The following is a 6,000-nucleotide window of genomic DNA, read 5'->3' as shown; positions in this document are numbered from 1 at the left end:
TCCTAAAGGAGAGGACATCAGATCTGGGCCTGGAAAGATGTGCAGAAGCTTACCAGGTGAAGAGTCGGGGCAAGGGACTTTCAGAAAGAAACAGTTCAAGCAAATGAACTAATTTATAGAGAAATCATACACATATGGACCTGGGCAGTGGTGCACCTGGTTAAGCACACACATTACAGTGCGCAAGGACCCAGGTTCGGCCCCCGGCCCTCACCTGTATGGGGAAAACTTTACAAATGGTGAAGCAGTATTGAAGGTATCTGTTTATCTCCCTCTCTATCACTCCCTTCCCTCTTGATTTCTGGCTGTCTCTATCCAAAAATAAATATAATTAAAAAATTATATTCATTTTATTTATTTTCCCTTTTGTTGCCTTTTTAAAAAAATTTTTGTAGTTATTATTTTTGTTGTTATTGATGTCGTTGTTAGATAGGGCAGAGAGAAATAGAGAGAGGAGGGGAGACAGGGGGAGAGAAAGACAGACACCTACAGACCTGCTTCATCGCCTGTGAATCGACTCCCCTGCAGGTGAGGAGCCGGGGGCTTGAACTGGGATCCTGATGCTGGTCCTTGCGCTTTGTGCCACATGCACTTAACCCACTGTGCTACTGCCTGACTCCCAAATAAATATAATTTAAAAAATAATGATGGGAGTCGGGCAGTAGCAAAGCGCAAGGACCAGCATAAGGATCCCCACCTGCAGGGGGGTCGCTTCACAAGCAGTGAAGCAGGTTTGCAGGTGTCTTTCTCTCCCTTTCTCTGTCATCCCCTCCTCTCTCCATTTCTCTCTGTCCTATCCAACAATGATAACATCAATAAAAACAACAAATACTACAACAATAAAACAAGGGCAACAAAAGGGAATAAATAAATAAAGTTTAAAAAATTAAAGAAAAGAATGAGGGGAAAATTTGGAAAAAAAAAAAAAAGAGAGAGAGAGAGAGAAATCATACACATTAAACAACAACTAAAAGCTAAAGCCTAGTTGGGTGACAAAGCCTGAATGTTTTAGCCAATAGCACTATGGACCACCACATTAGTTAAAAAAAAAAAAAAAAGAACCCGTAAGTTCAAGAGAAGCTTTATTTATTTATTTGCCACCAGGGTTACTGCTGGAGCTCAGTCTCTGCACAACAAATCTACCACTCCCAGTGGTCATCTTCTTCCTTATTTGCCTCCAGAGTTATCACTGTCAGCACTGGCACTATGAATCCACTGCTCCTGGTAGGCATCTTTTCCATTTATTTGATAGGACAGAGAGAGGCTGAGAGAGAAGGGGGAGGCAGAGAGAGAGAGAGACACTTACAGACCTGCTTCACCACTTATGAAGTTTCTCCGTGCAGGTGGGGAGCAGGGGCTCAAACCCAGATTCTTGTGCAGGGTCTTATGCTTAGTACTATGTGTGCTTAACTGAGTGCACCACTGCCTGGGTCCCCCTTTTTTTCTCTCTCTTTCCTTATTCTTGTCCTTTTTTTTTTTTTGAAAGAGAAAAAGACATTGAGAGAGGGGTGAGAGGAGAGATATTAGCAGTATTGCTTCACCACTTGTGAAGCTTCTCCCTTGCAAGTAGGTATAGGGATTTGAACCTGGGTCTTCGTGCATGGTAACATTCAAGTTCTAAAAGGTGTGCCACAGTGTGGTCCCTCCCTCCCCCAGTTAGTCAGTTTTAAGTTGGTGCTCGTCTTAATAACTTTTGAAAACTAACACCATATTATAAACAATACTTTAGTAGAATTAACACATTTTCTCTAATGAGGCAGGTAAATCCAAGTTATATCTACCATGTATCAGGTGCTTCATTGCCAAGCACTATGCTATTGATATTTTCAGGAGCAAATCATTCAGTCCCTACGATATGGCCTTGTGCAAAAGAAATAGCTCCATTTTATATATCAGGAGACTTGGGCTTCCTGTGCAATTTTCCCAAGGTCACATAGAGCCTATACTACTTGATAAGGAAGTGTCTAGTTACTAGTACACAAATAGCACGGCTCTTTTATTTTCTTTTCCCCTTCTCTCTACATAAAAACAAGTCTGACCTGAACTGGAGTTGGTGTATTACACCAAAGTAAAAGACTCTGGGGGGTGGGCGGTTAAGTACAGGTCCTGGAAAAGGATGACAGAGGACCTAGTGGGGGTTGTGGAAAACTGAGAAATGTTATACATGTATAAACTATTGTATATTTACTGTTGAATGTAAAACAGTAATCCCCCCAATAAACAAAAAATTAAAAAAAAGAAGTCTGGAGATAGCTACAGTCCTTAGTTCAGTTATCTCAGCATCACCAAAATACCTTGTCTTTCCTCCCTCCATCTTTAGAGTGTTAGCTACTGGCCCCTAACACCACATAAAGTATCATGTTCCCGATAATGCCTTCACTATTCTCATTTGAAGATCTTACCAGTAGAGGTATTTTGTAAGCTTTACTTTTTGAAATATTTCAGAGGTCAGTTCAATACAACTCACTGACTTCAGATGGGGAAGGAGATTTGCCCTTAGCAAACTATCAGAGCTAATTAGTTAAACCAGCCTGGAATTCAGAGCTCTTTCCGCGACACTAATTTAGTGGAGACTGCAAGTTGTCCACCAAAATCTGTTCTCTCATTCTTTCTTGGCACAGAGCTTGACTCTGCTTCTCAGCCTCCTTTGTATGTAGGTGTGGCCATATGATTAAGTTCCTGCCAAGGGAAAGTAAGCAGAAGTATGCATGTCACTGCAGGACATAGGCCTTGAGGCAATGGGTGTGACTTCTCCTTGCTTCTTCCCCTTCCCACTGGCTAGTCAGTGATGACCCAGCTTCAACTAAAGCCGAAGGATAGAGAGGCAACATGATATATGGAAGTTGTGTCCTTGAATAACTGGAGCAGAGCTGCCCCACTGACCTGGAACGTTCACTTGAGAAATGCTAACTGGCCTCAGACTTGTTATGTGAGAAACAAACGTCTCAATTCTTTAAACCACTGTACTGTTGACTCTTTGTTACAGCAGCTTACCTTTTTACTTTAATACAACCAAGCAGTTTCCTTTGTACATATTCAGAAAAGCTTTACACATGACCGGTCAGCCATCTTTTTAGAAAGCAACCCTTAACAGTCCATGTAGGTGATACTCAAATAATGAAATGCCTTTCTGTGGTTATTTCTTCATCCTGATTAAAGACTATTTAATGATTAAGGTAAAGACTCACTTAGTTTTCATGCTGTCGTGTAATTAGTTCAACAAATATTTGACTTTGTCTAGAAATTTTCTAAGCCAGGGCTTTCTAGCATTTGTGTGCTGTTTTAAACGAGAAAAAAAGTTTAAAAAGTTCTCTTTACCCAATGTGGAATACAAATAACTACTACAACTGGTAAAAGATCAGACTATAGATGAGCTGTTCTCATGCTGAGCTCTAAAAATTAGTCAATCAGTTTAATGATTAAGAATCTAACTAGTCAAAATATTTCCCAGGGCCAGGTGGTGGCGCACCAGGTTAAGCATATACATTACAGTGCGTAAGGACGCAGGTTCCAGGCCCTGGTCCCCACCTGCAGGGGGAAAGCTTCATGAGTGGTGAAGTAGGACTGCAGGTGTCTCTCTATCTCTCTACCTCCCCCTCCCTTTCAATTCCTCTCTGTCTCTAATAATAAAAAATTAAAAAATATATTCCCCACACTGTTGTATGGGAGATGTAGATTAAGCACTGGACCCTCAGTATGAGGTCTCAAGTTTTATCCCTAGAATCTCATGTGCCAGAGTTGATGCTCTGGCTCTCTCTGTCTTCCTCTCTCATATAAAAAAAGAAATAAATCTATTAAAAAGGAGGAGGAAGAGAACGAGAACAAGAAAGAAAGAAAAGGAAAGAAGCCAGAACACCATCCCAGTATGTGCAGCATACTGGGACATAACCAAGTTTTAGCCATGCAAGTATCAGCTGAGTTATCTCCCCAGTCAAACTCAAAAATAGGGCCTTATGTATGAGTCCTTAGAAGCATACCTAAAATAGGTGCCTTAGCTTTTTTCTATCCTAGGGTCTCCATTCTAATCTGCTCTATTCCTAATCTTTCATTAAACATTTTGTCTGCTTAATATCTTACTCTCAGCCACCAAGTGGCATTCTAATTTTTCTGGGCAAATGACCTCACCAAGAAACTCCAGAACCTCACTTCTCCAGAGCCCTACCCCACTAGAGAAAGATACAACAGGCTGGGGGTATAGATCAACCTGCTAACATCCATGTCCAGCAGAAAAGCAATTGTAGAAGCTCTAACTCCTTCATCCTACGTCCCAAAAAGAATTTTGGTCCATATTCCCAGAGGGGGAATAGAAAGGGGAAGATGACTAGAGGGTTCTGGACCCCAATTCCACCAGAAGCTGAAACACGTGTCACTGGAAATCTTGTTTTTACATTATCAGTGAAAAGGAAGAGAATCTGCAAAACACCAGAGGAAATCAGGCACTGTTTCATTTATCTGCGAGAGAAGAAAAATGAAGGGCACTCAGAAGTAGTGATCAGTGTAGATATGGTTTAGAAAGGAAGTGAAGGCTGTAGAAAAGATGGGCAAAAATATAGAGAGAGGTGGTCCAGAAGATGGTGCAGTGGATAAGCATTGGATTCTCACCATGAGGTCCCGAGTTCAATCTCTAGCAGCACATATACCAGAGTAATGTCTGGTTCTTTCTCTCCTATCTTTCTCATGAATAAATAAATAAATTCTGAAAAAAAAAGTATATAGATATAGATATAAAGTCAACCCACAATCTTGTCAATCATTATTAAATCACTAATAAAAAAAAAAATCCTGATTTTCAACTGCCATATGGATAGTTCAATGAGAAGCTGAGTTTAATGTTGGCGCAGTTACCTATTTGTTTTCTTTTTTTTTTTTAATTTTTTTATATTTATTTTTTTATTCCCTTTTTTTGCCCTTGTTTTATTGTTGTAGTTATTATTGTTGTCGTTGCTGGATAGGACAGAGAGAAATGGAGAGAGGGAGGGGAAGACAGAGAGGAGGAGAGAAAGATAGACACCTGCAGACCTGCTTCACCGCTTGTGAAGCGACTCCCCTGCAGGTGGGGAGCCGGGGTTCAAACCGGGATCCTTATGCCAGTCCTTGTGCTTTGTGCCACCTGCACTTAGCCCGCTGCACTACTGTTTTCTTAAATACTTATTTATTTGTATGTGTGTGAGAGACAGAGAGATACCACCAAGGCACTGCTCTGAGATGCAGTGCTGGAGATCAAATCTGGTGCCCTAAGCATCCAAGTTCTTTTTTTTTTCTTTTTTTTGCCTCCAGGGTTACTGCTTGGGTTCAGTGCCTGCACTATGAATTCACTGCTCCTGGAGGCCATTTTTCCCATTTTGTTGTCCTTGTTGTAGTTGTTATTGTTGTTACAGCTGTTGTTGTTGGATAGGACAGAGAAATCAAGAGGGGAAGACAGAGGGGAGGAAGAAAGATATATCTGCAGATCTGCTTCACCGATTGTGAAGTGAACCCCCTGCAGGTGGGGAGCTGAGGGCTCAAACTGGGATCCTGTGATGGTCCTTGTGCTTAACCCACTGCGCTACTGCCTGCCGTTCCCCCCCATCCAAGTTCTATCTCTATCCGGTGAGCTACCTTCTCTCAGCCTTTGCTCTAGGTATTTCAGATGGACAGATTAAAGGCCTTCTGAGGAAGGATTATTAAAACTAGTTTTTCCTGCTTGTCCACCGAAACATTTTTGTAAGCTTTAAAATGTATTTAACAACTTGAGTAAAGAGCACTTCGGCAACAAAGGTCCCTCCATAAGAGCTGCCAGTAACACAATGCTCATGTCTGAGCTCTGAAATTTGCCACCCTCACCTGGCTGATACATATTAGCTGTATTCTTTTGCTGAGCCTGTTTTCTTACTAGTTAAATGGAGTAGAAACAGTATCTCAAGGCTGTCTGAAAAGGGAATATATTGATATATAAAATGCTTAGCCCTGGTTGGTTCACAGTTAAATACTCATCTCTATTTCCAGTGGGAAGACATGGCT

Source organism: Erinaceus europaeus, chromosome 13 (assembly GCF_950295315.1).
Source record: "Erinaceus europaeus chromosome 13, mEriEur2.1, whole genome shotgun sequence".
In the NCBI taxonomy this organism is placed as follows: domain Eukaryota; kingdom Metazoa; phylum Chordata; class Mammalia; order Eulipotyphla; family Erinaceidae; genus Erinaceus; species Erinaceus europaeus.
Note: the sequence above shows the minus strand (reverse complement) of the source record.